The sequence below is a fragment of the Piliocolobus tephrosceles genome, chromosome 10 (genome assembly GCF_002776525.5).
Source record: "Piliocolobus tephrosceles isolate RC106 chromosome 10, ASM277652v3, whole genome shotgun sequence".
Taxonomy (NCBI): domain Eukaryota; kingdom Metazoa; phylum Chordata; class Mammalia; order Primates; family Cercopithecidae; genus Piliocolobus; species Piliocolobus tephrosceles.
The window spans coordinates 1,427,859-1,446,570 of record NC_045443.1 but is presented as its reverse complement, the minus strand read 5'-3'; the positions used below and the strand labels follow the sequence as shown (position 1 = coordinate 1,446,570).

The 18,712-nt window shown below is 40.2% G+C and overlaps 1 protein-coding gene across 4 annotated transcripts in view; it reads right to left on the bottom strand.

Annotated features, from left to right (window-relative positions):
- Nucleotides 1-18,712, bottom strand: part of ERC1 (ELKS/RAB6-interacting/CAST family member 1) — a 545,652-nt gene that overhangs the window by 370,563 nt on the left and 156,377 nt on the right. The gene's annotated exons all lie outside the window — the stretch shown is intronic.

Below are 18,712 nucleotides of genomic sequence, written 5' to 3'. Positions count from 1 at the left end.
GGTAGAACAAGTTTCTACATTTATCCAGCTGAAAAAAACAAAGCTATTTAAAAACACATCTATCTTTACCCAGGAATGCAAGGATGGTTTCAAAATACAAAAGTCAACCAATATAATGTACCACGTTAAAACAGACGACTGGAGAAAAACCACATGATCATCTCAATAGATACAGAAAAAGAATTTTATAAAATCCAACATCATTGTATAAAAACATGCAACAAGCTAGGAATGGGAGGGAATTCTCAACCTGATAAACAGCATCTATGAAAAACCCACAGTCAACATCATACTTCAAGGTGAAGACTGAAAGCCTTCCACATTTGTCCATTTTCATGCTGCTGATAAAGACATACCTGAGACTGGGAAGAAAAAGAGGTTTAATGGACTTGCAGTTGCACACAGCTGGGGACTTGCAGTTGCTCACAATCGTGGTGGAAGGCAAGCCACCATGTGACTTGCTTGGATGGCACCAGGCAAACAGAGAGCTTGTGCAGGGGAACTCCTCTTTATAAAACCATCAGATCTCACGAGACTTACTCACTGTTGCAAGAACAGCACAAGAAAGACCCACCCCATGATTCAATTGCCTCCCACTAGGTCCCTCCCACAATACAGGGGAACTGTGGGTATTACAATCAAGATGAGGTATGGGTGGGGACACAGCCAACCCCTATCATTCCAACCCAGGCCCTGCCAAATCTCATGTCCTCACATTTCAGAACCAATCACGCCTTCCCAACAGTCCCCTAAAGTCTTAACTCATTTCAGCATTAGCTCCAAAGTTCACAAAGGTCTCATCCAGTATAGGCAAATCCACAGAGACAAAAAGGAGGTTAGCGGTTGTCAGAGGATGAGGGCTTGTAATTGCCAGCAGGTGTGAGTTTCTTTCTGATGTGAGGAAAATGTTCTGAAATTGGACAGCGGTGATAGTTGCACGGCATTGTAAATATTCTAAAAATCACTGAATCATATAGTTTAAAATTGTAAATTTTATGATCTGTGAATTATATCTCGATTGGAAAAAAATTCCATCCAAATTAACCCCTCAGAGCTGGTTCAAAGCAATATCCATCGATGAAGTGTGAAAATACTCGAAGTTCTGAGATGTATCTTGCTTTATCCCCCTCAAATAACACAAAACAGTTTAGCCAAGTTTATCTCTTCTTTATGTTCTTAAAAATTGTCGCCGGGCGCGATGGCTCACACCTGTAATTTCAGCACTTTAGGAGGCTGAGGCGGGCGGATCACGAGGTCAGGAGATCGAGACCATCCTGGCTAACATGGTGAAACCCCATCTCTACTAAAAATACAAAAAATTAGCCAGGCGTGGTGGCTGGCACCTGTAGTCCCAGCTACTTGGGAGGCTGAGGCAGGAGAACGGCGTGAACCCAGGAGGCGGAGCTTGCAGTGAGCCGAGATCGCGCCACTGCACTCCAGCCTGGGCAGCAGAGCGAGACTCCATCTCAAAAAAAAAAAAAAAATTAAAATTATCCTGTATTCTGTGTATCATCAATCACACCTCTAACTTCTAAAAGGCAGTCTTGCAGCAAGCAGACTGGTTCTTGTTAGAATACTAATACACAAGAGTTTCCTTCTAGACAGTTGTGCCTCTCACCCAAGGTGAATCTCCAAAATCAATAAGTAGCATTAATTTACCTTCTGTTAGTCCTCTTCCTTTCCACATACCTTATTCTTCTGTACTTTCTTCCTATGAATTACATTTATACCCTGTGGTAATAGGTAAAACAACTCTTAAGTTGTTTAGAATCCTTTCCTGTTTGGAGTAGCTTGTTTGAAAGCAACAGGTAACAGTAAAATCCCTAAAAATAACAGATTAAAACACTGAGCAAAACATGGAAACAGAAACATTCCACTTCCATTCTGGTTAATAAGGCTGCAACATCATAAGACAACAGAAAAGGGAGTAAGAATTTTATTGCCATACCGCACAAAAAAAACTCACTCTTTGATTTTCAATTCCTTATCCAATGTTTTATTCTATTGAAGTAGATATTTTCCAAAAATGGTCACAACAGTATCTCCCATCTCACATACTCTTCTGCCATGAACTCTACTCCTTCTCAGGAAAAAGGTGGAGTCCCATTCTTGACACCACCACCACCTTGCTTTAAAAAGGGCAGGTTCTGGCTGGGCGTGGTGGCTCATGCCTGTAATCCCAGCACTTTGGGAGGCCGAGGAGGGCAGATCATGAGGTCAGGAGATCGAGACTATCAGGCTAACACGGTGAAACCCCGTCTCTACTAAAAATACAAAAAATTAGCCGGGCGTGGTGGCGGGCACCTGTAGTCCCAGCTACTTGGGAGGCTGAGGCAGGAGAATGGCGTGAACCTGGGAGGCGGAGCTTCCAGTGAGCCGAGATTGCGCCACTGCACTCCAGCCTGGGCGACAGAGCGAGACTCCGTCTCAAAAAAAAAAAAAAAAAAAAAAAAGGTTGGGGGGCAGGTTCTGTGACTACTATGACTGACAGAATATAACAGAAGTGACCTGCTACTTCCAAGCCACTTTCAAGAATAACCCTTAACTGACCAAGCAGCTTCTGCTTCCAGCATCTATAAATCTGGAAGCCAGCTTCCACATTAGAAGTGTGACTACTCCCCCCATGCCACGAGGAACCCAAGGCACCTGCAGAAGCTGAGGCAAAAGACACCATGTAGGCCAGACATGGTGTCTCAGGCCCGTAATCCCAGCACTTCAAGAGGCCATGATGGGCGGATCACAAACTCAAGCTAGGAGTTTGAGACTAGCCTGGCCAACATGGCAAAACCCAGGTGCAGTGGTGCACGCCTGTAACGCCAGCTACTAGGGAGGCTGAGGCATGAGAATTGTTTGAACCCAGGAGGTGGAGGTTGCAGTGAGCTGAGACTGTGCCACTGCACTCCAGCCTGGGTGACAGAGTGAGACTCTATCTCAGAAAATAAAAATAAAGAAAAAAAATGAAAACCACCATGTAGACAGAGGCTAAGGAGCAAAGATAGAACATAAGCAAGTGAGTAAGCCATTTTGGTAGGAGATCACCCAATCACAGACACTTCCAGGCGAAAACACACAAATCAAGAACAAACTACCTACGTGAGCTCTTCTGGAATCCCAGATTCACAAACAAACAAGCAAAAGAAAACGGCTGCTTATGCCACTGCGTTTCAGGGTAGTTACTATGCAGCAATAGCGTTTGCTAGATCTAGCACAATACATCCATTTTTATTGTTGTTTTAATCACTTATATCTGAGGTTTATTTCTAGATTATCAAAATGTAGGGATGAGCGGGCATTTTGTTTATTTGTAGTATTTTTTGGAAAGGAGTGCTCTGGAAGTGGAAGGAATACTGACTGCTAAGGAACATATCATAATTAAAAGATTTACATTATAACAAGGTTAAACAAAAAACTTCCCTTTCTAAGAGAATAATTCTTCAATAATTATAAAATATCACTTGTATAGGATCAACATCATTTAAAACCAGAAACCTGTCAACATACAGAAGTTAAATCATACTTTGCAAGTTAAACTCTCTGCTTCCTTCAGGTTTACTTTTAAAAAGGAGGGGAAAAAAGCTGTATGAAGCAAATAAATGTATGCAGAGTGTATTTCCTTAGCTACCAGTAAAAATACCATCATCAAATCCAACTTCATTTACTGTGCATTGTTTTTGCATTAAAATGATATTTCAAGAGTTTAACTATACATATTCTCCATCAACAAAGAATTGCAAAGTGAGTTCTATTAAACAATTGTAAGTAAAGGAAGAAAAGGAAAAAATTCTAATGTCTAACTAAATTATGTTTCAGACGTAGAATTCAATTAGGCCTGACACAGTCTTCTCTAAACTTAGCTTGTTCCACAGCTGGGTTAAGATTTAAAATAATAACATTTAGAAAATACAGGAATTGATCCTTATTAAAAACAAAAAGGCACAATTTTAAAAATAATATGTTTCCTCAGAATATATCAGTAAACACTGTCTTTAATTAAAAACACAACAACCTTACTCTCCCGTCCGATTTTATGATATGGAAAAAGTGAAGAAACTAACAACTGTCTTATCCCAGACTTCACAGAAAACAAACAGAACATACAAAGAACCTATTCTCTCTGACCTCCTACCCAAAACAGAACAGAAGAGATTTAAAGAACCAACTAGGACAGAAAAAACAAAACCAAACAAAAACCTATATATCAATCAGCTTTCTGCTCCTGCTAAATCTAAAACTCTAAATATCAAAACCTAGGAAACTGGCGATGCAAGCAAAATGAAATAAACAGAAGTTACAGAAGCATGGAAGGGAATGCTGATAGCATCTGGGTAAGCAAATTAAACTCCAAGCTACATTATCATTTATAATCAATCAAGCAAGAAGCTGTACAATTTTAACACAGATTTTGAATGCAGCTCAGATTCAAATGCTCAATTACATTTTCCAGGTCAGTGATTTATTATAAAGATAAGAAATTTACTGTAACACAAAACTACTTTAAACCACAGGGGAGAACCCTGGGAAGGAGGAGCCCAATACTAATCCCATTGTACAGCACGCTTGGCCATCTGCTATTGTCTCGTTTCATTCTCTAAGCACAGGGTTACCCTAGTGCATACAAATATGTAAACTACCTACAAAGCAAGGAAAACCGTGGGCGGACAGTGGTGGCCCAGACACAGCCAGACAGTCCACAGTATGTGACTAACTTATAACCCAGCCATTACCATAACTGCCATTGTGCTCGGAAGCAAAAATTTAATTTAAGCATATCTAGATAAATAGCTTCTCAGGACTCCTCCCTCAATATTACAACATTTAAATATTACTTAAATATACAAGCATAAATAATATTCATGAAAGAAATGATTAGAGAATGTAGACACTAAAGAACAAGAAAAGGATAAATGTAGTGTTACCTTATTCTTCTTGCTTAGGGGACAAGTGTCTGAATCAGGAAGCAAAGTACAGAATTAAGGCTTTTTGTACAGAATTAAGGCATCTCTACAGGGATACCTAAAGTTCTACCTTAAAAGTTTTACCACAATAGCCCACTGAAGATACATTTCTATAGTTTTTGATTGAAAATCTTCTGGGACAGAGGAAAGAAAAACTCAGCTGAACTGCTTCCTAAATAAACAGGACAATAAAGATGACTACATTCGCTGAAATCTTTCTCATTGTGTAAAAATTGGGGATAATGTTCCCAGGGAGCAGGTGACTTCACAGTTCCTAAGACAGAAACGGCATTCATATGCAGAGTTCTACCAGAAATTTTAAGAGCGTCTATTACAAACGTTTAAAGAGCAGAAGTGAAATGCCAGGGTTTGACACACTGAAAGGAACACTCATCCTCGTTTTTATTCACACCGCTCCCTAGGCTCAGATGCCCCCTTCTCCATCGACCTCGCAAACTTTCAAGACGCAGCTCCTAAGACTTCCTTAGACTCCTTTCATACAGGGCTAAATCTAAAATTCCTTGTTTTTTTGCCCCACCGTATATCATTCATATCATAACTTTCTAACCTCCCATAATTCTCGGACTCCTGAGCGCAGAGACCACATCTATATGTCTTTGTACTTAACACAGTGCCTAGCACATAGTGGAAAATACCATGTGGAATGAGGACAGTTTAGAAAGACTGGGAGACCCACGAGAACGTAATTTTGACTGTACAACTATAAATGTACTCATTAGGGAAAAAGAAGAAGAAACAGCAAAGACTATTCCCGTGTATACACTGCTTAGAACGCTAGGAAGATACGTGTAGGTGGTGGTCCTGAAAAAGCCGAAACGGTTGGGTATGCTGACTCCCTATCAAGGAATCATCATTAGAAGGAATTTCAGGCTGGGCACAGTGGCTCCTGCCTGTAATCTCAGCACTTTGGGAGGCCAAGGCAGGAGGACTGCTTAAGACCAGGAGTTTGATACCAGCCTGGCCAACACAGTGAGACCCTGTCTCTACAAAAATAAAAATAAAGAAGAAGGAATTGTACAGGCTGATCTTAGATTTTTTTTTTTTTTTTTAAGGCAGAGTCTTGTTCTTTTGCCCAGGCTGGAGTACAGTGGCGTGATCTCAGCTCACTGCAATCCCCACCTCCTGGGTTCAAGAAATTCTCCTGCCTCAGCCTCCCCAGTAGCTGGGATTACAGGTGTGCACCACCACGCCCAGCTAATTTTCTGTATTTTTACTAGAGACAGGGTCAAGCTCCTGACCTCAGGTGATCCACCCTCCTCAGCCTCCCAAAGTGCTGGGATTACAGGTGTGAGCCACCACGCCCAGCCTGATCTTAGATTTTTAAGGGTCTTATTGAAGAACATACATGAAAGACAAATAGGAATACAGATTTATAGAAGTCTGGACCTGCAAACGAAGTGAGCTTACAAAAAAAAAAAAAAAAAAAATTCTACAGGCAACAAAAAAAGCTTTTAGAATTGTTGTGATGGATACATCAATCTGATCAGCAGTTTCTTACAATGCATCACCTACACCTTTTGGGGGCTTGTTCAATATTTTATTGCCTATATTAAAGTATAAACAGCACATTTATAAATGGGTAGAAGGCATGAAATTGAAGGACTGACAATCCTTCAACCAAATCAAGACTACACAATTTGTTAGTCTAAACAATTTGTTAGTCAAATCAAGATTTGATTGTTAGACTAAACAACTGTTAAACTAAACTATCAAATCAAAAGTCAAAAGATTCTCCATGATTCTAAATTCAGAGTCATTGGCTAAATTTAAATTAGCAAAGTAAAATTTAACGAGAATAAATTATATTGATACCTCATATCCTGAGTATGTATATACCACTTTACAGGTTCCAAGGTGCATGATTTCATACACATTACATCATTCAACAAGAACCTCCTTAGGCAGCTATTACATCCACTCTACAGATGAAGAAACTGAATGTTACTGAGTTTCACTGAGTAGCCCACATTTCAGCTAAGGGCCATGAATGGAACATGAATCCCATTTTAATCATCTCTCTTGCAATTAGATCCAAAATTCTAACTAAACAAGTCAAGATGGAAGAAAAATGAGTTTAGACAAATAACAGTCATCAGAAAAAATAACCAAAGCAAATAAGAACAATGAGTGGCATAAAAATATTTCACGTAGGATATTAAGATTTGAGGGCTGCCAAAGAGTGAGCTCCAAGTATCTAAATATCGTGCGGAAGAAAGATCTGACTTACTCAGTACGGCTCCAACTTAATCCCAACCAGCAAATACTCTAAGGCAGGGGTCCCCACCCCTGGGCCATGCACCAGTGCTGGTCTGTGGCCTGTGAGGAGCTGGGCTGCACAGCAGGAGGTAAGCGGTGAGACAGGTGAGCATGGCCGCCTGAGCTCCACCTCCTGCAGGTCAGTGGCAGCATTAGCTTCTCACAGCAGTGTGAATCCTATTGTGAACTGTGCCTTCGAGGGATCTAGGCGGCATGTTCCTCATGAGATTCTAATGCCTGATGCTCTGACGTGGGACAGTTTCATCCCAAAACTGTCTCCTGCCCCTGGCCTGTGGAAAAATTGTACTCCACAAAACTGGTCCCTGGTGTCAAAGGCTCTAAGGAGTCAATTCTGGTTAAACAAAAGAGGGTCAAAACTGTCCAAAACTGATACATGCTACCTGAGAGGAAATCAATTCATTCATCATAATTGGACATATTTCTCATATTTATTTGCGATATGTACTTCCTCTCATTGACCTAAGGTATAGGAACATGCAAAAATACTAAAATCAAGTATTAATCTCTGGGACAGAATAAAAAGGAATACTATCAAGGAGAGATATGCCAATGAACTTCAACAATATTTGAAATGTTTACTTGAGTGATTATACTCAGTATATTATTCTCTATACATTTTTATATCTCTGAGATAATTTTTAAAATATAAAAAGATAACATAAACACATAGTCAACAAACAAGGAATTGGGATAGCACCCATAACCCTTCATACAAAATAATTCAAAGAAACTCCTGGGCAACCAAAAATTAAGGTTTAAAACTTGGGAACAGCTGGGCACAGTGGCTCATGCCTGTAATCCCAGCACTTTGGGAGGCCGAGGCAGGCAAATCACCTGAGGATGGGAGTTCGAGACCAGCCTGACCAACATGGAGAAACCCCATCTCTACTAAAAATACACACACACACAAATTAGCTGGGCGTGGTGGCGCATGCCTGTAATCCCAGCTACTCGGGAGGCTGAGGCAGGATAATCGCTTGAACCAGGGAGGTGGAGGTTGCAGTGAGCCGAGATCGTGCCACTGCAGTCCAGCCTGGGCAACAAGAGTGAAACTCCTTCTCAAAAAAAAAAAAAAAATCTTGGAAACAGTTAAGCTGTTTTTAACAACTAGTGATGAGCATTAAATACACTGAAATTCAGAAATAAAAGCTAATTATGAATCATAATTACAGTAAGCAATGTTTTTCCTTTACCAAAAAAAACACAATATAAAACTGAAAAGTACTATGAACCCAGCAAAATACAACAAAAGTTTACCAACAAAAATCAAGAAGGGGATTGGTAATATAAATAAACTATTTTTAATAAAAAGTAGTCAATAAACGCGGCTTCATTTTTAAATGTGTTAAATCAAGACACAGAAAGTTTTAAAATACTGTTTAAAGTAATAGATAATCACAGGAGAAACTAGGCACAAACCATAAACTTTCCCCACTCTATTGGACATATAGCAAAATCAGATGAAGTGAAGGATTACACTTTAATTCTGCTATACATCCAATTATAATGAACGAATGCATTTCCTCCCAGGTAGTATGTTTTAGTTTAGGACAGTTTGACCCTCTTTAGAATTGACTCCTTAGAGCACCTGCTGCTTGAGTTAATGTGGGGTCATATTGAACAAGTCTAATCTTTCTTCTGCATGATGGTTTTTTAGATATTTGGATCTCCACTTTATTAAAGCCAATGGTCAATTTTCATTTTATGTAACTCATCAGCAGTATCTGAAAAAGCTGATCATCCTCTCCTCTTTGAAACCCTTTCTTCACTTGACTTTTGAGATACCACATTCAATAAAAAAAGTTACAAGGTCATTTTTTGGAAGAGGAAAATTTGACAAAATTGTACTAAAGTTCATCTGAAAAAGTAAATGAGTGAGAAGAGTGAGAAATTCCTGCAAAAATAAAATTAATATAGCAAAACGATCTAATCTGATAATTTATTTGTGGCATTTCAAATCAGAAGAGAAAGGGTGCATTATTTAACACGTACTATAATGACAACTGGCCAGCCACATGTAAAAACATAAAACTGAATCATTACAGCAATATATAAATTATAAACCAGTTTTTAGGTGTAAAAAAAGAAACTTTAAAAGTAGAAAAGTATGTATGAAAAGAGAAAAGTATGTATGAATTATTGAATAATCTTGGCAAGGGCAGACTGCTTGAGCCCAGCAGTTCAAGGCCAGCCTGGGCAACATGGCAAAACCCTGTCTCTATAAAAAGCTAAAAAATTAGCTGGGCATGGTGGTGTGTGTGGCTGTAGACCAGCTATTCGAGAGTCTGAGGTGGGAGGTTGGCTTGAGCCTGGGAGGTAGAGGTTGCAGTGAGCCGAGATTGCAACACTGCACTCCAGCCTGGGTGACAGAGTGAGACCCTATCTCAAAAAAATATAAAAATAAAAATGACTTTGGCATGTATAAGGACTTTCAAAGTTTGACCTAAAATTGAGAGGACATAAAGAAAAGTACTACTAAATTTGGTGACATAAATCCCAAAACAAATACATAAATGAAGTAAAAAAAAAAAAAAACAGGAAAATACATTTGTAAAACATAAAAGGAACTAGACCAATGTGTTCTCTAGAGAAAAAATTCCTATAAATCAACAAGAAAAAACATATCATCAAACAGAAAAATATGGCAAAGAAATGAACAAATACTTCCCAATTAAAACAAACCAAAAACCTATGAAAAAATGCTCAATGAGAACTCAACTTTAAATAAATACTAAGCAAGAAAAGAGACACTTCAGAATTGCCTACCAAGTCGGTGGAAATTTAAAAAGGTTTGATAACAAATGTTTAATGAAACTGTGCACATTCTTAGTATAAACCAGTGGAACACTTTTGGTGGACAATTAAACAGCTATCAATATTTTAGATGCATACAACATTAAATTATGAATGAGATGGCTATGTCATTACGCATTACACTACTATAATAAACAAGAGGCCAGGCGCGGTGGCTCACGACTGTAATTCCTGCACTTTGGGAGGCCAAGGTGAGCAGATCATGAGGTCAGGAGCTCGAGACCAGCCTGGCCAACATGGTAAAACCCTGTCTCTACTAACAATACAAAAATTAGCCAGGTGTGGTAGCACACGTCTGTAATCCCAGCTACTCAGGGAGCTGAGGCAGGAGAGAATTGCTTGAACCCGGGAGGCGGAAGCTGCAGTGAGATAAGATCCAATCACTGCACTCCAACTTGGGCGACAGAGCGAGACTCTGTCTCAAAAAAATAAATAAAATAAGAAAAACCCCTATCTTCACCTACCTGTAAAGCTTAGGTTAAGTTTAGTTAAATTATGACAGAAATACGATTCAGAAAACCATGTAGATATTTTTTAAGATGGGATAAAGCTGCATATAAAATGATATTAAAATGTTTATTTTTAAGTTAATAAAAAGTATGATTCCAGTTGTTTTTTAAAAGGTATATAACACATAAATGCTTGATATGCATAGAAACTTTATGAAATGGCACACAAAGAACTGTTAACAACAGTTAATATCCCTAAAGAATTGCACTGAGAGGAGCAAAGGATGGCAGAAGGAACTTTAATTTCACTCCATATGTTTTAGTAATTCTTTTTTTTTTTCCCAACCCGGAACACATATTACTCTCGTAATGTTAATACTAGTCATTTTTACAATCCTACATTGTCCTTTCTCAGGGCTTTTAAAAAAATATCGGCCGGGCATGGGGGCTCAAGCCTGTAATCCCAGCACTTTGGGAGGCCAAGGCGGGCAGATCACGAGGTCAGGAGATCGAGACCCAGCTAACATGGTGAAATCCTGTCTCTACTAAAAAATACAAAAAATTAGCCGGGAGTGGCCCAGCTACTCGGGAGGCTGAAGCAGGAGAATGGTGTGAACCCGGGAGGCGGAGCTTGCAGTGAGCTGAGATCGCGCCACCACACTCCAGCCTGGGTGACAGAGCGAGACTCCGTCTCAAAAAAAAAAAAAAAAAAAAAAACTTACCTAGACTTTTTAAAAGTTTAATTCATTCATTAGTTGATGGGCACTTAGGTTGATCCATATCACAGATGTCTTTTTTTCAGAACGACTTCTTTTCCTCTGGGTAGACACCTAGTAGTGGGACTGCTGGATGAAATGATACATCTTTTTTTTTTTTTTTTTTTTTTTTTTTTGAGATGAAGCCTCGCCCTGTGAGTGCAGTGACATGATCTAGGCTCACTGCAACCTCCGCCCCCCAGGTCCAAGCAATTCTCATGCCTCAGCCTCTCAAGTAGCTGAGACTTCAGGCATGCACCAATATGCCCGGCAAATTTTTGTATTTTCAGTAGAGACGGGGTTTCGCCACGTTGACCATGTTGCCAGGTTTGTCTCAAACTCCTAACCACAGGTGATCCGTCTGCCTCGGCCTCCCAAAGTGCTGGGACTACAGGTGTGAGCCACCACGCCCAGCCTGAAATGATAAATCTACTTTTAGTTCTTTGAGAAATATCCATAGTTTTCCATAAAGGATGTACTAATTTACATTTGCACCAACGGTGTGTAAGAGTTCCCTCTTCACTACATCCATGACACCAGCTATTATTTTTTAACTTTTTAATAAGAGCCCTTCTGAAGGGGTAGGGTGGTATCTCATGCGATTTTAATTTGCATTTCCCTGATGATTAGTGCTGTTGAGCATTTTTTCATACATTTTTGGGCATTTGTGTATCTTCTTTTGAGAAATGTCTATTCATGCTATTTGCCCACTTTTTATGGGATTATTTATTTTTTTCTTGCTGATTTCAGTTCCTTGTAGACTGTGGATATTAGTATTTTGTTGAATATGATACAAATATTTTCTCCCATTCTGTAGGTGGTCTATTTATATTTACTCTTTTATTTATTTTGCTGTACAGAATATTTTTAGTTTAATTAAGTCCATTAAGTCCCATTTATTCATTTTTATTTTGTTGTGCTTTTGAGATCTTAGTCATAAATCCTTCACCTAAGCCAATGTTCAGAAGAGTTTTCCCTGTGTAATCTTCCAGAATTTTTATGGTTTCAGGTCTTAGATTAAGTCTTTAATCCACCTTGGCTAATTTTTGTATATGGCAAGAGACAGAAAATGTGTGTGTGTGTGTGTATAAATACACGTGTGTGTGTATGTATATACATATACACATACATACACATACACATACATACACACACACATCATGGAATACTACTCGGCCATGAAAAAAAGAATGAAATCATGTCTTTGCAGCAACCTGGATGGAACTGGAGGCCATCATCCTAAGTGAAGTATCTCAGGAATGGAAAACCAAATACTGCATGTTCTCACTCACAAGTGGGAGGAAGTGCTGAGTACCCAAAGGCATACAGAGTGGTAAAATGGACACTGGAGACTCAGAGCAGGGGGAAGCAGGCAGGGCAGAAATGAAAAATTACCTATTGGATACAATGTACATCATTCAGGTGACAGGTACACTTAAAGCCCAAACTTCACCACTGCACTATTCATCCATGTGACCAAAAACCACTCATACTCCTAAAGTCATTGAAACAAAGTTTAAAAGATAAAAGAGTTGAATGTATTTATATTTCAAATATAATAGTTTAAGATTACATATAAAAAAGCAGAAAGAAAAAAGTTTCAGTGGCCAAACTTTTACAATGGTCGTACAATCCTCTCTCTCAAGGGATACTTTGGAATTACTTTTTCTATAAAAAAAGACTGCTGGCATGCTAGCAGGCAGTAGCAAAGCTATAGCAATAATCCACAGTAGTAATAACCCAAGAGCTTGACAGCAAGCCAAAACATTAATGTGCATTGGCCAACAAAAAAAATACTCAAGTTGTATAACATCTTTTGTAAAGCTAGTATGTTTCAAAGTCTCCAATTCAAAAGCAATATGGGGCAATATAGCAATACAGTTTCTTAGAAACTGAACATAGACTAACCACATATCTAGCCATCACACTCCTGGGTGTTTACCCAGATGAGTTGAAAATGTATGTCTACACAAAAATCTGCCCATAAATGTTTATAGTAGTTAATTCAAAATCACCAAAAACTGGAAGCAACCAAGATCAAGATGTCTTTCAATAGATAATTAGATAAACTGTGGTGTATCTAGACAATGGAATATTATTCAGTAATAAAAAGAAATGAGATATCAAGCCACAAAATAAATGAAGGAACCTTAAATGCACATTGTAAGTGAAAGGAGACAGTCTGAAAAGAGTACGTACTATATGATTCCAATGACGTGACATTCTGGAAAAAGCAAAACTATAGAGATAATAAAACAATCAGTACTGACTAAGGGTTGGGAGGGAGTGGGAGAGAGCGATGGAGTGCAGAGGAGTTGTAGAATACAGTGAAACTACTCAGTATTAGACTGTAATGGTGGATACATGTCATTAGATATTTAGCAAAACCCAGAGATCCCCACAAAACGAAGAGTGAACCCTAATGTGAACCATGAACTTTAGTTAGTAATAATGTGTCGACGCTGGCTCACTGATTTTAACAAATGCAGCATACTAATACAAGTGCTATTAATAGGGGAAGCTGTGAGCAAGGAAGAGGAAGTATAAGGGAACTTCCCAAACTACTCCAAACGAATAAAATTATAAATTAACAAAAAAAGAAATGGAGTATCCCAAAAGTGCAGGATGGGAAAGAGCCAGGGGAAGGCGTAGGGCTGGGGGCTGTGATCATGTAGGCCAAAATCAGACCATGTGAAGAAAGGGGAGCCCAGCAGGGCAAGCCTAGCATTCCACGTGCATGGCCAGGGAGGGGCTTCTACACACCTGCACCTCTTGGCAAACTCACAGCGATCGTTTGTTTTACCTTCTCCGAGTTCATGCATTCTTCAAGCTTTGGTAACCGGAATGTCTGTCTTTTCAGGCTCAAAAACAGTCAGTGGAAGTGGAACCAAAATTAAGTACCAATCATATGTCAGGATTCACCTAGGAAAACTGTGGGCTGCTGACTGGACTGCTTCTCTGAATAAGCCGGTACTCCCTTTTGTCTCTAACTTTAAAAGCTCCCAGGCAGCAACCTGAAATCCACAATCTCTTTGGAATAGGATGGGAAATATTCTGAAGACACAGTTAAACATGTATAAGTCTCAAGCCTTAAAAAGGGTCAAAATGCCAAAGGCAAGAAATTGTGCAGCTTTGACCACAGTGGTGTGATAACCTGCCATTGTCTAACATATTCAGCACGTGCCCATCAGAGTTCCGGAACACAGAGACATCTTGGGATTTCATCTGATTTGGGAAAAGCCTTTAACTGTAGCTAGGAGTCACCTCACCTCAATGTTCTTCATGTAATCAAGCCTTGGGGATTTTCTGTTGTGGTTTGCTCTTCTGATGTACGGTTCCCAGTAGTATGAAATGGAAAGATGACCTTTCACAGACAACTGTGAAAGGGGAAGCTATGGCTGTGGAAGAGAAAGCTCCCTCGAATGCCCTCACAAAACCATCCAATGGAAGACACCCTCTAGGAGGCCTCCAACAGATCCCTTGATACTACAAAAATACCAGAGGCTTAGGAGCTGGGAACTTCCAGGGCTAGAGATCTCTTGGTGTGGTCCTTTCCATCATCACACAGACAACAGTTCTCTCCAACACCTTTCTGCTTGCCAGCATCTTCCTCACCAGGAAGCTACATACACCAACCAACTATCTCACTGGCTCCCTGGAGCACAAGTGTCTTGGTTTTCATCTTGTTTATATCCATGAGCATCACATATACCATCACACACACCTGGAAATTTGGCTGACTCCTATGCAACATCTGGCTGTCTTCTAGCATCACGTGCTACATGGCCTCCAACCTCTATTTCTGTCTGTTGCTCTGACCAGGTACCAGGCCATCACCAGTGCCCTGTAGTACAATAAATGGGCCATCTCAAATTGTATCTCTTATCCGAGTGCTCTTCTCCTGGATCTCTTGCAGCACCTACTCCACATGTAAGACCTTCTACATTCTGGCTGTGTTGTTCATCATCTTCACACAGTGCCCAACAAGAACATCTAGACGCCATCATCACAGCACCACTCCCAGGTCATCACAGCTCACTCTGCTCCCTCAACCCCAGCCTCCATGAGAGGCAAAGGCGCTTAACTGGCTCTCCTCCACCTGTTAAACACATGAGAAGCAAGCATGCTGATAGTGTCCTAGAACGACAGGAAATTTACTTACCAACAAGGAAAGCCACAGAAACCCTGGGGCTCATTTTAGGAGCTTTTAACATCTGCTGGCTGCCCTGCCCCTCTTTATTGTGTAAACTCTGCCAGCCAAGACACCCACCCATACTGAACATTTTCATCTTGCTGAGTTTTTTTTTTTTTTTTTTTTTTTTTGATACAAAGTCTCGCTTTTGTCTCCCAGGCTGGAATGCAATGGTACAATCTTAGCTCACCTCAACCTCTGCCTCCCAGGTTCAAGCGATTCTCCTGCCTCAGCCTCCCGAGTAGCTGGGACTACAGGCATCTGCCACTACTCCCAGCTAATTTTTTTTTTTTTTTGAGACGGAGTCTCGCTCTGCCACCCAGGCTGGAGTGCAGTGGCCGGATCTCAGCTCACTGCAAGTTCCGACTCCCGGGTTCACGCCATTCTCCTGCCTCAGCCTCCCGAGTACCTGGGACTACCGGCGCCCGCCACCTCGCCCGGCTAGTTTTTTGTATTTTTAGTAGAGACGGGGTTTCGCCATGTTAGCCAGGATGGTCTCGATCTCCTGACCACATGATCCGCCCGTCTCAGCCTCCCAAAGTGCTGGGATTACAGGCTTGAGCCACCGCGCCCGGCCCCCAGCTAATTTTTGAATTTTTAGTAGAGACGGGGTTTCACGTTGGCCAGGCTGGTCTCGAACTCCTGACCTCAGGTGATCTGCCTGCCTAGGTCTCCCAAAGTGCTGGGATTACAGGTGTGGGCCACCGCGCCCAGCCTTGCTGAGCTATTTTTAAACTCCATCATCAATTCAGTGATGTACATTCTGTCTAATGAACAGTTTCACCAAGCATTTCAGAAAGCTGTCTTTTTTGCAGAAAGTCTCTTAGTCTTATTTGGTGGCTACTCGGTTATCTTTACCTGTTGTCTTCTGAGCCACCAGAAGTTGGGCAGCTGTGTGAAATGAAACAGGACTGAAATTTGTCAACTGTGTTAGGTAGAAACATGGCTCACAGGGCTACCTGTTGATATAATTCACATGGAAAAGTGCCTGGCACTGAGAAAGAACCCTGGCTCAAAGGATGGTTTCCCGGTGTACCTAAGATTTGCATAAACCTCTAAGGAAAGCAGAGGAGAATAATGACCTGAATTGAAACAGAATTTAAGAGTTCGAATGGAAGGGTCCGTTCCACTAACACTCTCCACTGGAATATAACAGGGATTTCTTGCATTGAGTCTTTCTTAGATCAGATCTGTCCTGTTTGTTCATGAGATATTCAACAGTGGAGCGCAAATGGTCTACGGTGTGGAGAGAGATCCTGAAGCCAGGGGCAAAGCAGACAAATAGAATTAGGTTGACTACTTTGTACCCTTCCTTCTTCCCCAGTAAATTCATACCACCTTACTGCTGCGAAGGTAAAATCCCTGACCTCCCCGACTAAAGTATTTATAGGTTTTGGGTCCACCAAGCTTTGAAAAGAATGGCAATCCAAACTTTTTATTTTTGAGCTCTCTCAAAATCACTGTTACTGTATTTTTCTCAACCCTAATACACTGTCAAATTGGAATTGATTTTTTAAATGCACTTTTTGTTTAGAATCGTTTTGGATTTGCAGAGAGGTGAGGATGGTACAGAGAAGGTGATACAGAGAGTTCCTGTGTCCCCAGAGGCCAGATTCCCGTACTGTTAACATTTTACATTAGTATCAACACGGAAACACGGACACATTATTCTTAACAAGAGTCCATGCTTTATTCACATTTCCTTAGTTTTTGTCTGCTGTCACTTTTCTGTTCCAAGATACTGCCTAGGATGTCATTACGTTTGGATGGCATGTCTCCTTGGGCTCTTCTTGGCTGTGGCAGTTTCTTGGACATCCCGAGTTTTTGGAGGCTTGGCAGTTTTGAATAGCACTAGTTAGGTGTTTGGTGGAATGATTCTTCGCTAGGATTTGTCTACTGTTTTGCTCATAATTGGACTGGGGTTGTGCGTTTTGGGGAAAAGAACCACAGAGGTAAAGTATCATTGATCATTTCAAGTGCACACACTGTCAAAACGACCTATCATTGTTAACAATGACCCAATGATTTTTTATATCCCATTCTCATTAGGAATCTTAAGATGTTGACTCATCAAATAAAAAGCCTGAAATATCATGATCCAAAAATAAGCAATATAAATAATAAATAAAAATGGTAATAACTGCTCAAAACACATTAGCTATTTTTATTTGATCAATTTATATGTAATGGTTTGAAGATAAAAGAGTTGTAAATAACTTTGAATTTATCCTTTCCCTACCAATACGTTCTGCTTCTGGAAAATATTTTAGTTCTACTGTTCTATTTTTACTGCCATGGCTATTAAGAGAAGCCTCTGACTGGGGGGGAGAGGGTAGGGGGTTGTTGCTACCAGCTAATTCAGGGTTCAGTAGTAAACTATGAGATGGATCGTTTCCACGTATAAATATGCCTAACCTGCATCTGAGTTCCTTCAGTAGGAAAATGTCCTGTACTGTCTGAGGGAACTGCTTCAAAGACTCTTTAAAGACAACACACACAGTTATGAACATTTTATCCCACGCCAAAATGCTTTGTAATGTAAGCTGCAGGAGACTGCACTGTAAACTCCCCTAAGATATTCAAAACACCCTTCCCCTCAAGCAAAATCTTGATTCAATTCTTCTCAGTCTTGGCAATGGCCAAGGGACTACGGTCCCAGTGATTAGTTCAAGTAATATGAAGTAGGTGAAATTTTTCTATGTTTTATCTACCACCATCCATGTCATTCCTAATACCTCACAAAGCAGGCAAATGAATGAAAACTAAAGAATAATAATATTTAATCTGAAGTCTTGTTCAAGTAATACACTTTACCTCCATGACTTTTTGCCTGTCAATATCTATGTATTAGTCTCTATACATCATATTGGCTGAGTTTCAGAAATAAATGATAATACAAAATGAAAAAAAGATGTCGGGCACGGTGACTCATGCCTGTAATCCTAGCACTTTGGGAGGCCAAGGCGGGCAGATCCCTTCAGTCCAGGAGTTCGAGACCAGCCTGGCCAACATGGTGAAACTCCATCTCTACAAAAAATACAAAAAATTACCTGGGCATGGCAGCATGTGCCTATAGTCCCAGCTACTCAGAAAGTGAGGTAGGAAGACTGCTTGAGCCCCAGACACAAGGGCTGCAGTGAGCCATAACTGCACCACTGCATTCCTGGGCAACACAGTGGCATCCTGTCTCAAAAACAAACATATCAACCGACATATATGTATGTATGATACTGTATTAAAACAAACAAA